The sequence below is a fragment of the Entelurus aequoreus genome, linkage group LG08 (assembly GCF_033978785.1).
Source record: "Entelurus aequoreus isolate RoL-2023_Sb linkage group LG08, RoL_Eaeq_v1.1, whole genome shotgun sequence".
Classification (NCBI taxonomy): domain Eukaryota; kingdom Metazoa; phylum Chordata; class Actinopteri; order Syngnathiformes; family Syngnathidae; genus Entelurus; species Entelurus aequoreus.
This window is the reverse complement of record NC_084738.1, coordinates 2,015,985-2,032,580: the sequence shown is the minus strand read 5'-3', so window position 1 is coordinate 2,032,580 and position 16,596 is coordinate 2,015,985. Positions and strand designations below refer to the sequence as shown.

The 16,596-nt window shown below is 39.9% G+C and overlaps 1 protein-coding gene and 1 long non-coding RNA gene across 4 annotated transcripts in view; one reads left to right on the top strand and one right to left on the bottom strand.

Moving 5' to 3' along the window:
* LOC133654925 (carbohydrate sulfotransferase 15-like) overlaps positions 1 to 16,596 on the bottom strand; it is a 106,148-nt gene that overhangs the window by 73,363 nt on the left and 16,189 nt on the right. The window contains exon 1 of one of the 3 annotated variants that reach the window (XM_062054799.1): positions 156 to 172. The exons of the other annotated variants lie outside the window; for them this stretch is intronic. The gene's annotated coding sequence lies outside the window, so the exon portion shown is untranslated. Of the gene's footprint in view, positions 1 to 155; positions 173 to 16,596 lie in introns of those variants that run through there. 3 annotated transcript variants of the gene reach the window in all.
* Positions 5,398 to 14,437, top strand: LOC133654924 (uncharacterized). The gene is made up of 3 exons (XR_009826907.1): positions 5,398 to 5,416; positions 10,083 to 10,244; positions 14,294 to 14,437. It is a non-coding gene; the product is annotated as an uncharacterized LOC133654924 (long non-coding RNA).

The following is a 16,596-nucleotide window of genomic DNA, read 5'->3' as shown; positions in this document are numbered from 1 at the left end:
TAGCTCAGATATAGCTACAAATGAGGCATAATGATGCAATATGTACATATAGCTAGCCTAAATAGCATGTTAGCATCGATTAGCTTGCAGTCATGCAGTGACCAAATATGTCTGATTAGCACTTCACACAAGTCAATAACATCAACAAAACTCACCTTTGTGCACTCATGTACAACGTTAAAAGTGTGGTGGACAAAATGAGACAGAAAAAGAAGTGGCATAAAACACGTCCTAGAAAGTCGGAGAAAGTTATGCATGTAAACAGACTATACGGTGAGTTCAAGGACCGCCAAAATAAGTAGGACAAAACGGCGCTCGCCAAATACTTGAATCAGTGAAGCATATTTAATATAAACAGTGTGCTTTATAACAATTACGGAGGTTTGTGTCATGTTTGTCCTCCTACAGAAACCATACTAAAACAAAAAAATTGATTTTTTTTCCCCTCATCTTTTTCCATTCTTCATACATTTTTGAAAAATCTCCAGAGAGCCACTAGGGCGGCGCTAAAGAGCCGCATGCGGCTCTAGAGCCGCGGGTTGCCGACCCCCGGACTAAGTACATCATATTAAAAGATGATTTTTAGTTTTTATTCTAATTAGGGTCCAATGAGCCCAAATAGCAAAGGGAAATACAAAAAAAAGCATGTAAACAAACAGCTTGGGCCTTCAGAGGTTAAAAGAAAAAAGATTGCAGATGACATCCTTTTCTGACTTTTTTTTTTCTTTCTCCCCTCTGAAGTTTTAATGAGTTGGGAATTGATGCCATTGGCTCGGCGCAAAGTGCTGACGCCGGTCGGTGCTTTAAAAAAACGTTGCTGGCACCTCGCTCGTGCGTCCTGGGAAGATGACCGTAATGGTGCACACACAGCAGACTAAACATTAAGTCAATGGAACAAGACGATAATACAAGAGTTGTCCATTATTATCATTATTATGGATGGACGTTTGCATGGGATCTTCTTCCCTCATGTATGGGGGAAAAAAAGTACACATTTATTTTATAACTATATATTATCTTGATGTGTACAAAACCCAAAACCAGTGAAATTGTAAATAAAAACAGAATACAATGACTTATACTCAACTTATATTCAATTGAATAGACTGAAAAGACAAGATATTTAATGTTCGAACTGAGAAACTTCATTTTTTTGGGCAAATAATCATTAACTTGGAATTTAATGGTAACAACACATTGCAAAAAAGTTGGCACAGGGGCGTTTTTACCACTGTGTTACATGGCTTTTCCTTTTAACAACACTCAGGAGACCAATTTTTAAAACTTTTCAGGTGGAATTCTTTCCCATTCTTGCTTGATGTACAGCTTAAGTTGTTCAACAGTCCGGGGGTCTCCATTCTGCTATTTTAGGCTTCATAATGCGCCACACATTTTCAATGGGAGACAGGTCTGGACTACAGGCAGGCCACTCTTTTACTACGAAGCCACGCTGTTGTAACACGTGGCTTGGCATTGTCTTGCTGAAATAAGCAGGGGCGGCCGTGGAAATGACGTTGCTTGGATGGCAACATATGTTGCTCCAAAACCTGTATGTACCTTTCAGCATTAATGGTGCCTTCACAGATGTGTAAGTTACCCATGCCTTGGGCACTAATACACCCCCATACCATCACACATGCTGGCTTTTCAACTTTGCACCTATAACAATTTGGATGGTTATTTTCCTCTTTGGTCCGGAGGACGCAACGTCCACAGTTTCCAAAAATAATTTGTCAGACCACACAACACTTTTCCACTCTGCATCAGTCCATCTTAGATGAGCTTAGGCCCAGTGAAACCGGCGGTGTTTCTGGGTGTTGTTGATAAATGGCTTTTGCTTTGCATAGTAGAGTTTTAACTTGCACTTACAGATGTAGTGATCAACTGTAGTTACTGACAGTGGTTTTCTGAAGTGTTCCTGAGCCCTTGTGGTGATATCCTTTACACACTGATGTCGCTTTTTGATGCAGTACAGCCTGAGGGATCGAAGGTGACGGGCATTCAATGTTGGCTTTCAGCCTTGTCGCTTACATGCAGGGATTTCTCCAGATTCTCTGAACCTTTTGATGACATTACGTACCGTAGATGGTGAAATCCCTAAATTCCTTGCAATAGCTGGTTGAGAAATGTTGTTCTTAAACAATTTGCTCACGCATTTGTTCACAAAGTGGTGACCCTCGCCCCATCCTTGTTTGTGATTGACTGATTATTTCATGGAAGCTGCTTTTTATACCCAATCATGGCACCCACCTGTTCCCAATTAGCCTGTTCACCTGTGGGATGTTCCAAATAAACGTTTGATGAGCATTCCTCAACTTTCTCAGTCTTTTTTGCAACTTGGGCCAGCTTTTTTGAAACATGTTGCAGGCATCAAATTCCAAATGAGCTAATATTTGCAAAACAATAACAAAGTTTTCCAGTTGGAACATTACATATCTTGTCTTTGCATTCTATTCAATTGAATAGAAGTTGAAAAGGATTTGCAAATCATTGTATTCTGTTTTTATTTACCATTTACACAACGTGCCAACTTCACTGCTTTTGGGTTTTGTACATACAACGTATTATGTATTTGTAATAAAGTTATATTTGAATTAAAAACAAATGCATACGCTTTGGAGCATTCACACAATAAATAGATGAATTTTGGTGTAGAAAACCATATGTGTGAATTAGGGATGTCCGATAATGGCTTTTTGCCGGTATCCGATATTCCGATATTGTCCAACTCTTTAATTACCGATACTGATATCAACCGATACCGATATCAACCGATACATGCAGTCGTGGAATTAACACATTATTATGCCTAATTTGGACAACCAGGTATGGTGAAGATAAGGTACTTTTTTAAAAAATTAGTAAAATAAGCTAAATAAATTAAAAACATTTTCTTGAATAAAAAAGAAAGTAAAACAATATAAAAACAGTTACATAGAAACTAGTAATGAATGAAAATGAGTAAAATTAAGTGTTAAAGGTTAGTACTATTAGTGGAGCAGCAGCACGCACAATCATGTGTGCTTACGGACTGTATCCCTTGCAGACTGTATTGATATATATTGATATATAATGTAGGAACCAGAATATTAATAACAGAAAGAAACAACCCTTTTGTGTGAATGAGTGTAAATGGGGGAGGGAGGTTTTTTGGGTTGGTGCACTAATTGTAAGTGTATCTTGTGTTTTTTATGTTGATTTAAAGGCCTACTGAAATGATTTTTATTTATTTAAACGGGAATAGCAGATCCATTCTATGTGTCATACTTGATCATTTCGCGATATTGCCATATTTTTGCTGAAAGGATTTAGTAGAGAAAATCGATGATAAAGTTCGCAACTTTTGCTCGCTGATAAAAAAAAGCCTTGCCTGTACCGGAAGTAGCGTGACGTCACAGGAGCTAGTATTCCTCACAATTCCCCGTTGTTTACAATGGAGCGAGAGAGATTCGGACCGAGAAAGTGATGATTACCCCATTAATTTGAGCGAGGATGAAAGATTCGTAGATGAGGAACGTTACAGTGAAGGACTTGAGAGGCAGTGATGGACGTATCTTTTTTCGCTCAGACCGTAACTTAGGTACAAGCTGGCTCATTGGATTCCACACTCTCCTTTTTCTATTGTAGATCACAGATTTGTATTTTAAACCACCTGGGATACTATATCCTCTTGAAAATGAGAGTCGAGAACGCGAAATGGACATTCAGTGCCTTTTATCTCCACGACAATACATCGGCGAAATGCTTTAGCTACGAGCTAACGTGATAGCATCTTGCTTTAACTGCATATAGAAACAAAAGAAATAAACCCCTGACTGGAAGTATAGATAGAAAATCAACAATACTATTAAACCGTGGACATGTAAATACACGGTTAATGCTTTCCAGGCTGGCGAAGGTTAATAATGCTGTGCTAACGACGCCATTGAAGCTAACTTAGCAACCGGACTGCACAGAGCTATGCTAAAAACATTAGCTCTCCACCTACGCCAGCCAGCCCTCATCTACTCATCAACACCCGTGCTCACCTGCGTTCCAGCGATCGGCAGAAGGACGAAAGACTTCACCCGATGCGTTTGGCGGCCCGGAGACGTAGGAAGTCAAGGTGAGGTCGGCGGCTAGCGCGGCTAGCGCTCCAACAAAGTCCTCCTGGTTGTGTTGCTGTTGTCCGCTGCTAATACACTGATCCCACCTACAACTGTCTTCTTTGCAGCCTTCATTGTTCATTAAAAAAATTGCAAAAGATGTCCAGAATACTGTGGAATTATGAAATGAAAACAGAGCTTTTTGTATAGGATTCTACGGGGTACCATAACTTCCGTTACTCGGACTTCGTCACGCGCATACGTCATCATACCGCGATGTTTCAGCCGGATATTTCTTGGGAATTTTAAAATGTCACTTTATAAGTTAACCCGTATTGGCATGTGTTGCAATGTTAAGATTTCATCATTGATATATAAACTATCAGACTGCGTGGTCGCTAGTAGTGGCTTTCAGTAGGCCTTTAATAAAAAAATTAAAAAAAATTAAAAAAAACGATACCGATAATAAAAAAAACGATACCGATAATTTTCGATATTACATTTTAACGCATATATCGGCCGATATTATCGGACATCTCTAGTGTGAATGCTTTGGAGCATTCACACAATTACCTAATTAATCAGTCACTGTTTCCAAGGAGAGCATTTCAATCAAATCAATAGCACTAACACATAAGTTCAGTTTTTATAGGTGTTTACTGCTGTTGCTAGGCGAAAAGGCTGACATGGCGACAATATGCTGGTTGGACAGAGAATGTACATCAATAAAGTCTTATATATATGAGGAGCGTGCAGAACGTGGGACTTCAACTAAAGCTATTGCTTTAAGCGAGGCTGCACACAGGGGCATCCCAGCAGAGCCATAATATTACTTTTGGATTTTTTTTTTTTTTTTATTGAGATGCCGCGCTTTATCTTACTCCCCTGCTGCGTAATAGGAGCGGCCGCGCCCCACAAAGTAATGAATGTGTGATGACTCCGCAGAAGGGCGGGCGGGGTTAATTCGGCAAATGAAAGGTGAGCGGTAAGACGTCCGGGACTAAAATGAAGGATGAATTGCACGCTTTGCTTAAAGGTTGTCTAGCTCGCAAGGAGAAGCATCACTTGTGCTGTAATTGAGTTTGAGCCGGAGCATAAATCTCATTAATACCTCTGTCATCTTCACAATTGTACGGAAATAGATTGAAATCCACGCACAAATGTTGGAAATGAAGCATAATCTGTGTTTGGTGTAGAAATGTGCCAATTTAATAAAGGCTCAAGCTCTGTGCTTGTTTTTTTAAAGGAACTTGGCTGGGAAGCTGCGAGGATGCTAGCGACCTTTGACCCGCCGCATCTGGCGCTCGAGTTGGACGTTTCTAGGCTGTCTGGTAAGCGGAACTCAGCGCTGACCTTTGACACCCTGACAGGCTCGTGCAGCAGGATGGGAAAGCACTTTCATTTAGCTTTCCGAATATATCTTCATTATCGTGTGATTTACGAACCCTTCTGTTTGACAACTTTTCGCTTTACGAACTACAAACAAAATACAATTACCTCAGAATTATTGCTTATAAGTAACCCTAACCCTAACCCTTAAATGTTCCCCAAGTGTCCAAAAAACTCTAAATTAAGTTGGTAACACTTTAGTATGGGGAACATATGCACCATTAATTAGTTGCTTATTAACATGCAAATTAGTAACATATTGGCTCTTAATTATTAATTATTAAGTACTTATTAATGCCTTATTCTGCATGGCCTTATTATACAACCAGTAAGCCATTAACTAAGAGTCTTCCCTCAAAAACCTCAGAATTATTGCTTATTAGTAACCCTAGCCCTAACCCTAACCCCAACCCTAACCCTAACCCTAACCCTAACCCTTATATGTTCCCCTAGTGTCCTAATAACTCTAAATTAAGTCGGTAACACTTTAGTATGGGGAACATATGCACCATTAATTAGTTGCTTATTAACATGCAAATTAGTTACATATTGGCTCTTAATTAGTCATTATTAAGTACGTATTAACGCCTTATTCTGCATGGCCTTATTATACAACCAGTAAGCCATTAACTAAGAGTATTCCCTCAATAACCTCAGAATTATTGCTTATTAGTAACCCTAGCCCTAACTCTTATATGTTCTCCTAGTGTCCTAATAACTCTAAATTAAGTCGGTAACACTTTAGTATGGGGAACATATGCACCATTAATTAGTTGCTTATTAACATGCAAATTAGTAACATATTGGCTCTTAATTAGTCATTATTAAGTACTTATGAATGCCTTATTCTGCATGGCCTTATTATACAACCAGTAAGCCATTAACTAAGAGTATTCCCTCAATAACCTCAGAATTATTACTTATTAGTAACCCTAACCCTTAAATGTTCCCCAAGTGTCCAAATAACTCTAAATTAAGTCGGTAACACTTTAGTATGGGGAACATATGCACCTTTAATTAGTTGCTTATTAACATGCAAATTAGTAACATATTGGCTCTTAATTAGTCATTATTAAGTACGTATTAATGCCTTATTCTGCATGGCCTTATTATACAACCAGTAAGCCATTAACTAAGAGTCTTCCCTCAATAACCTCAGAATTATTGTTTTTTAGTAACCCAAACCCTAACCCTAACCCTAACCCTAACCCTAACCCTTATATGTTCCCCTAGTGTCCAAATAACTCTAAATTAAGTCAGCAACACTTTAGTATGGGAAACATATGCACCATTAATTAGTTGCTTTTTAACATACCAATTAGTAACATATTGGCTCTTAATTAGACATTATTAAGTACTTATTAATGCCTTATTCTAAATGGCCTTATTATACAACCAGTAAGCCATTAACTAAGAGTCTTCTTTCAATAACCTCAGAATTATTACTTTTTAGTAACCCTAATCCTAACCCTAACCCCAACCCTAACCCTAATATGTTCCCCTAGTGTCCAAATAACTCTAAATTAAGTCGGTAACACTTTAGTATGGGAAACATATGCACCATTAAAGGCCTACTGAAATGATTTTTTTTTTATTTAAACGGGGATAGCAGATCCATTCTATGTGTCATACTTGATCATTTCGCGATATTGCCATATTTTTGCTGAAAGGATTTAGTAGAGAACAACGACAATAAAGGTCGCAACTTTTGGTCTCTGATAAAAAAAAGCCTTGCCCCTACCGGAAGTAGCGTGACGTAGTCGGTTGTTGGCTTCCTCATATTTTCCTATTGTTTTCAACGCAGCTAGAGCGAGTCAGACCGAGAAAGCGACGATTACCCCATTAATTTGAGCGAGGATGAAAGATTCGTGGATGAGGAACGTTAGAGTGACGGACTAGAATGCAGTGCAAACACATCTTTTTTCGCTCTGACCGTAACTTAGGTACAAGCTGGCTCATTGGATTCCACACTCTCTCCTTTTTCTATAGTGGCTCACGGATTTGTATTTTAAACCACCTGGGATACTATATCCTCTTGAAAATGAGAGTCGAGAACGCGAAATGGACATTCACAGTGACTTTTATCTCCACGACAAAACATCGGCGAAGCTCTTTAGCTACTGAGCTAACGTGATAGCATCTGGCTCAAATGCAGATAAAAACTAAATAAATAAATCCCTGACTGGAAGGATAGACAGAAGATCAACAATACTATTAAACCATGGACATGTAACTACACGGTTAATAATTCTCAGCCTGGCAAAGCTTAACAATGCTGTTGCTAACGACGCTGAAGCTAACTTAGCAACCGGACCTCACAGAGCTATGATAAAACATTAGCGCTCCACCTACGCCAACCGGCCCTCATCTGCTCATCAACACCCGTGCTCACCTGCGTTCCAGCGATCGACGGTGCGACGAAGGACTTCACCCGATCACAGATGCGGTCAGTGAGACGGAGGAAGTTAAGGTGAGTTCGCCGGCTAACGCGTCTGCTATCCATCTCTGTCTTCCTGGTTGTGTTGCTGTAGTCCGCTGCTAATACACCGATCCCACCTACAGTTTTCTTCTTTGCAGTCTCCATTGTTCATTAAACAAATTGCAAAAGATTCACCAACACAGATGTCCAGAATACTGTGGAATTATGAAATGAAAACAGAGCTTTTTAGTATTGGATTCAATGGGTCCGAATACTTCCGTATTAACCGTTAACGTCACGCGCATACGTCATCATACATAGACGTTTCCAGCAGGATATTTCGCGGGAAATTTAAAATGTCACTTTATAAGTTAACCCGGCCGTATTGGCATGTGTTGCAATGTTAAGATTTCATCATTGATGTATAAACTATCAGACTGCGTGGTCGGTAGTAGTGGCTTTCAGTAGGCCTTTAAGTAATCATTTCTTATTTCAAGCATGGAAGAGACAATTGTGTCTCATAATTAAAACAGATGACAGCCAAATTGACTTTGCTGTTTTATTTTCAATGAAACAATAGAAAACACGTACTCATATAGTAGTACAGTTGGCACAGTACAGTAAACTGACAGTTAATATTTAAACATTTAACATGTGACATTTCAAACAATTTTGAACAGAAATAGTTCATGCACATTCAGATAAATTCCTCAAAATTACTATTAAAAAAATGTTGGCCGGCGGCCGGGCTGTATATATGCGCACTCAAGAGCATGCACTTCATATAGTGCATGCTCTATATGATTTGCCCGAGAAGCTGGGCAGGACATTATAAAAAAAAAAAATTTAAAAAAGAAAAAAAAAAAGAGCATGCACTTGACGCGATGATGTCATGTTATTGATGGAAAAATGCATTTTTAGACAATATGATTTGCCTGAGCGGCTAGGAAACCCCGAGAGTAACAAGCGGTTGCCTTGTTGCCTTTCCATTAACAACAATAAATTAGTTTTTAGTATAAGTTTGCTGGTTTCAAGAAATGTAATGCAGAGCGCATATCATTATGTCAAGGTAATGGCACTAGCATTTTCTTCATTTAAGAACATTTTTCAACATATTGAGCAAAAAGGTCTCTTTTTTTTTCTACCAAGAAAAGTGCACTTGTTATTAGTGAGAATATACTTATTTTAAGGTATTTTGGGGTTCATATAACCCCAATTCTTCGGAGTTTGCACTGGCTCCCTGTTCATTTTAGAATTGATTTTAAATCCTTGCTGTTTGTTTTTAAAGCTTTACATGGACCGGCACCTCAGTATATCTCGGACCTCATCCAAATTTACACTCCTGCGCGCGCTCTGAGGTCCGAGAGCCAGCTCCAGCTCGCGGTGCCCAGGACGAGACTTAAAACCAGGGGAGACAGGGCCTTCTCTGTGGTCGGCCCTAAACTCTGGAACACTCTGCCCCTCCATGTTCAAACTGCTTCCACAGTGGAGTGTTTTAAGTCTCGTCTTAAGACCCACTTTTATTCTTTGGCTTTTAACACTACGTGAGTTGTGTGGTCTTCTGTCCTCTGTTGTCCTGTGTGTTTTTTTTAATAAATTTTGATGTCTATTTTACTGTTTTAATTGGTTTTACCCTTTAAAAATCGCTTTTAATCATATTTATTTTTTATATTGTCTCTGTATTGGTTTTCTATTCATTTATTCTTTGTTTTTATTCAGTCATTGGTGTAGCATAATATTGTTTTTAATATTGTTTTTAATATTGTTTTTAATATTGTTTTTAACATGGCTGTGCAGCACTTTGGAAACATTCTTGTTGTGTAAATGTGCTATATAAATAAAGTGGATTGGATTGGATTGGATTCATTGAAGTTAGCTAATTTCACTTGTTTTGGTAGCCAAATCTTCTTGTTCTATTGGCAGATCATTTTGCTTAGTTCAAGTAAAATACTCCTAATTTTTGTGGGGGTTTTTTTCTTGTTTTTGAACACTGACTTTTTGCAGTGTGGCCCCTTAGTTCCAGTGAAATGAACTTTCAATGCTCCAGGAAGGATACCAAAACATTTTGGACAGTTCCATGGGATGGCACTTCAAGTTCATATGTGAGTCAAGGCAGGTGGCCAAATACTTTTTGGCAATGTAGTGTATATTTCAGAGTTGTTCAGTGTGACTGATTAATTTTCTTACAGGTTATCGAAGCAGTAGCGGCCGACTCCATGTTACAATCCAACATCCTGAAGACAACAGATGCCTGTGAATCCATCAAAGCTGACACCATTGAGCCTGCTGACTGGCCACACCATTTGACTGACACCCTAAGAACTGAATTACTTGGCTGAAGACCCTATGAGGTAAACTCAGAATTCACATTCCCTAAACGGGGAGGTGGAAGAAATTTCCATCAGCACTTCTTCCACAGACATGGTACAAACCCCGTTTCCATATGAGTTGGGAAATTGTGTTCGATGTAAATATAAACGGAATACAATGTTTTGCAAATCATTTTCAACCCATATTCAGTTGAATATACTACAAAGACAACATATTTGATGTTCAAACTGATAAAAAAAATGTTTGTTGCAAATAATCATTAACTTTATGAATTTGATGCCAGCAACATGTGACAAAGAAGTTGAAAAAGGTGGCAATAGATACTGATAAAGTTGAGGAATGCTCATCAAACACTTATTTGGAACATCCCACAGGTGAACAGGCTAATTGGGAACAGGTGGGTGCCATGATTGGGTATAAAAGTAGATTCCATGAAATGCTCAGTCATTCACAAACAAGGATGGGGCGAGGGTCACCACTTTGTCAACAAATGCCTGAGCAAATTGTTGAACAGTTTAAGAAAAACATTTCTCAACCAGCTATTGCAAGGAATTTAGGGATTTCACCATCTACGGTCCGTAATATCATCAAAGGGTTCAGAGAATCTGGAGAAATCACTGCACGTAAGCAGCTAAGCCCGTGACCTTCCATCCCTCAGGCTGTACTGCATCAACAAGCGACATCAGTGTGTAAAGGATATCACCACATGGGCTCAGGAAGACTTCAGAAACCCACTGTCAGTAACTACAGTTGGTCGCTACATCTGTAAATGCAAGTTAAAACTCTCCTATGCAAGGCGAAAACCGTTTATCAACAACACCCAGAAACGCCGTCGGCTTCGCTGGGCCTGAGCTCATCTAAGATGGACTGATACAAAGTGGAAAAGTGTTCTGTGGTCTGACGAGTCCACATTTCAAATTGTTTTTGGAAACTGTGGACGTGGTGTCCTCCGGATCAAAGAGGAAAAGAACCATCCGGATTGTTATAGGTGCAAAGTTGAAAAGCCAGCATGTGTGATGGTATGGGGGTGTATTAGTGCCCAAGACATGGGTAACTTACACATCTGTGAAGGCACCATTAATGCTGAAAGGTACATACAGGTTTTGGAGCAACATATGTTGCCATCCAAGCAACGTTACCATGGACGCCCCTGCTTATTTCAGCAAGACAATGCCAAGCCACGTGTTACATCAACGTGGCTTCATAGTAAAAGAGTGCGGGTACTAGACTGGCCTACCTGTAGTCCAGACCTGTCTCCCATTGAAAATGTGTGAAGCCTAAAATAGCACAAGGGAGACCACCGGACTGTTGAACAACTTAAGCTGTACATCAAGCAAGAATGGGAAAGAATTCCACCTGGGAAGCTTCAAAAATGTGTCGCCTCAGTTCCCAAACGTTTACTGAGTGTTGTTAAAAGGAAAGGCCATGTAACACAGTGGTGAACATGCCCTTTCCCAACTACCATTAAATTCTAAGTTAATTATTATTTGCAAAAAAAAATAAAGTTTATGAATTTGAACATCAAATATCTTGTCTTTGTAGCATATTCAACTGAATATGGCTTGAAAAGGATTTGCAAATCATTGTATTCCGTTTATATTTACATCTAACACAATTTCCCCAACTCATATGGAAACGAGGTTTGTACATGCAAGTGTCAAAAAGAGGTTGGTACAGTAGATGAGAATCAATATTTATATATATAGTGTAGAAATGGGTGACTTATGGGAGGCTTAAGCGGCTATCATGGAGGGACATAAACCACATTACTATCATTATGACTAATGTCTGATTTTCACTGTTATTATGACTAATGCGTGCAAAGTTGGCAAGGAGGTAGTCATTGCTGCTACGCGATGCTATAGTTTGCAGACTAAAAAACAAACGTCTGCCTCCGCCACGGAAGCCCGGGTGACTGAGCTCTCCAAAGAGAGGTCAAACGCTTCATTTGAGAAACACAGACGACGGCTTCAAGCTCCCGGACCCGTGAAATGGAGATGTTGGTCCCAAAGGCGGCTTATCAGAGCGGGACTGGAATGTGCCAGTGTTTCCCATACATTTGTTTGGACCGCTATGGGGCACAAAAAACACATTCAAGCGCATCTCGTCCGTCAGGGAATAAGAAGACGAGGCAGGAGGGACGATTGTTGCCTACGTATCGACTTTGACGCTTTAACAAGCGAGTAACCAGACCCTTCGGAAGATGCTGGCACTTTAACTTTTTAACTAGGCTGACTCCCAAATTGGAGAACGTCTTGGAGAAGCTGTGTGCTCTGCAATGCTAAGTTATGATGTTACTGAGGACCGGGAATGGACAGTTAGAATGAAATATTTACATTTGTTTTCGCTCCCTCAAACACAAACATACTAACCTGTATCTGATCCGATATTGGTATAAAATATCGGTTCCTTATCAACAAAAATGACATGACATCATCGAGTAATTTGCATAATTTACTACAATGATTTGATTTTCTCTAAAAAGGCTAAAAAAATGTATACTTACTAATTAAAAATAACAGTTTTGTTTTAAACGTCCATCCATCCATTTTACAATATAATTACAACACTTTATGTACATATTTATATACAGATTTGAACAATAAGTTATTCACTGAAATATATTTATTAATTGTGGTTCTTACAAAAAATATATCTTATAAAATATAAAAGCTAAAATGTCTCTTAAAGCTCTGCCCCTTTAATTAGTGCATACTAAATAATTTAACTTTAGCCTACTACTACAACCATATTATTTACCAGCAACATAAAGTGAAACAGAGGCAGAGGTGTCCTGCCACAGTCGGTAACAAATAAACAGAAAACAGTAGTGGTCAAATACAAATAAGGCAACAAGAGAAGTATCCTACACTTCTCTTTTGTAAAGTAAATCTGAACAGCCTGTATGGGCATCTACATCAACTATAGGATTTTCCTGAGAAGCTGGTCAGGACAAAAAAAAATAAAAAAATAAAAAATTATTTAAAAATTTTTTTTTTAATTTGTGGCGGACTTAATTCTTTCGTGGCGGGCCGCCCACAAATAAATGAATGTGTGGGAAACACTGGATAATAGCTTTCATGTAAAATGTATTTCTGCAAAGCTGGACAGCCAGTTAACATCTCAATGTCCTCCAATAAACCCACAAGCACCTCTAACTCCCAACTACTCGTCTCATCGCGGCTGCTGCCGATGAAGGCGACAGGTGATTAGATAACAAGGCCCACCTGGGCCATCTACGCACCTGTCGCTGCCTTCGAGGCCGGTCCTGACACACCCCGTTCCGCGGCAGGCCCGCAAGCCACGCCCCCCTCCACAGTAACATATTAATTACTTTCCCTAGTAATCAATTACATTTATTAAAGAGTAATTCTGCTAGTAATTCAATTACTTTTTCTGGTCATTGGGGCATTGTTTTTAAGTCTTTTATATATGAGCGTAATGGCACTGTACAAGGGTACAGATGTACACGTTTCTCCTCACTGAGCCAAATTGAACTCTGTCTCTGTTTGATTCTTTGCTTCTTGTCCTGTTTAATAGATGTCATCTGTGTTTGAACCTGACAGTAATTAGTTAGGTTACTCGTCACTAGTAAAGGTAACGTCGTTAGTAACGCAAATGCATGCATGGCTGAGTACAGAGGAGCCAGGTGAAGAAACACTATCACAGGACATCATACTAGTATAGAGCTGGTCCACAGTTCCACGACCAGGGCGAAAACCACACTGCTGCTCCTGAATCCGAGGTTCGACTATCCGGCGAACAGTTCAGTCTGTTCAGTTCAGTCTCAATATCCTATTCTTCAAATTGGATTAAAAGGTTGCATCTTGAAGATCTGCGATAATCTCATCATACATACAGAAGTCAAGACCAAAATTATTATTATTATTGTTAGAATAATTGTATCTAAGTTATCACAAAACTTTGTGTTACATTGAGTTCAGCTCGCCCGGCGAGAAGACAAAAGCTGTCTTTGATCCTACCAAGAAGAAGGCTTGTAAAACTCCACTGTGTAGGATGGGAAGCAACATGAAAGTGTTCTGTTCCTTTGATGTATTGTAATCCACAGAAAGATTTTGTCTTGACCCAAGAACTACAAAGCGGAGAGGAAGCAGGACCAGACTCCCCTCCAGGGACCTTTTCTTTGAACTGTTTTACGACCTTTTCTTTGAACTGTTCTGTAATCAAAGGCGATGGCTGTTTACGACCCCCGTACCTTAGAAACAGCTGTTGCCATGTAATCAGGGAAAGTCCAAATAAAAGAGGAGGCGTACAATCTTTCGCCAGAGCGTGGTGAGACTGTCCAAAGAGTACAGTCCAGACGTCTCTCCTCAATTGAGCCAAGTTTAATTCTGTCTCTGTTTGATGCGTTGCTTCTTGTCCTGTTTAATAGATGTCATCAGTGTTTGAACCTGACAGTAATTAGTTAGGTTACTCGTCACTCGTAAAGGTAACGGCGTTAGTAACGCAAATGCATGCATGGCTGAGTACAGAGGAGCCAGGTGAAGAAACACTATCACAGGACATCATACGAGCCTATTTCCTAAAGAAAATCATGACGGTCAAAACCCGTAGCTACCACGTCTGCAGCTGAACGACTTATAGTTGGCATAGGTTTATTTCGAGATGTGTAGCGAAGCCTGCTTTTTATTAATATGTTTTTATGGTGAGTGGGCTCATCAAGAGAGTTGAAAGGTGGTGTATTTTTCTTATATTTGGTGCTCACTCATTGGAGTTTAACACCATTAGAATGTCCATTTTCGGAAGCTTCATCTTGGCAAGACATTGTGGACAATTTGGCGGAGTTTGAGGAAAGGTCTGCAAAGGCCTGTTAGGGTGTGTTTGCTGTGGGAGTAGCCCATCAAACACCTTATGACCACAAAATGGGCGACCTTTTGACACACTCTTTCAGACCGCTGCCTGGGGAAACATTCCCTAACTTTGTCTTTATCGCCGGCATAATTAGCAGTCTGCTGCCGATGCTGCGGCTCGAGACACGGAGAGAACGTGTTAAAGGGCAACGTTATGCTACTGTGATCACTTGACTGTGTAATCAAGAGAGCAGCAGGGAAAATGAAGAAAGGAAACAGTAGGTAGAACTTTTATGGCTTTGCAGTCGTCTCTCTGAAAGGCCTACTGAAAGCCACTACTAGCGACCACGCAGTCTGATAGTTTATATATCAATGATGAAATCTTAACATTGCAACACATGCCAATACGGCCGGGTTAACTTATAAAGTGACATTTAAAATTTCCCGGGAAATATCCGGCTGAAACGTTGCGGTATGATGACGTATGCACGTGACGAAGTCAGTTTAACGGAAGTTATGGTACCCCGTAGAATCCTATACAAAAAGCTCTGTTTTCATTTCATAATCCCACAGTATTCTGGACATCTTTTGCAATTTGTTTAATGAACAATGAAGGCTGCAAAGAAGACAGTTGTAGGTGGGATCGGTGTATGAGCAGCGGACTACAGCAACACAACCAGGAGGACTTTGTTGGAGAGCAGACGCGCTAGCCGCCGACCTCACCTTGACTTCCTACGTCTCCGGGCCGCCAAACGCATCGGGTGAAGTCCTTCGTCCTTCCGCCGATCGCTGGAACGCAGGTGAGCATTGGTGTTGATGAGTAGATGAGGGCTGGCTGGTGTAGGTGGAGAGCTAATGTTTTTAGCATAGCTCTGTAAAGTCCGGTTGCTAAGTTAGCTTCAATGGCGTCGTTAGCACAGCATTGTTAACCTTCGCCAGCCTGGAAAGCATTAACCGTGTATTTACATGTCCACGGTTTAATAGAATTGTTGATTTTCTATCTATCCTTCCAGTCAGGGGTTTATTTTTTTTCTTTCTATATGCAGTTAAAGCACGATGCTATCACGTTAGCGCGTAGCTGAAGCGTTTCGCCGATGTATTGTCGTGGAGATAAAAGGCACTGAATGTCCATTTCGCGTTCTCGACTCTCATTTTCAAGAGGATATAGTATCCCAGGTGGTTTAAAATACAAATCCGTGATCCACAATAGAAAAAGGAGAGAGTGTGGAATCCAATGAGCCAGCTTGTACCTAAGTTACGGTCAGAGCGGGAAAAAATATGTATTTCACTGCATTCTAGTCCGTCACTCTAAGGTTCCTCGTCCACGAATCTTTCATCCTCGCTCAAATTAATGGGGTAATGGTCCGAATCGCTCTAGCTGTGTTGAAAACAATAGGAAAATATGAGGGAGTGAACAACTGACCACGTCACGCTACTTCCGGTAGGGGCAAGGTTTTTTATCAGAGACCAAAAGTTGCGAACTTTATCGACGTTGTTCTATACTAAATCCTTTCAGCAAAAATATGGCAATATCGCAAAATGATCAAGTATGACACATAGA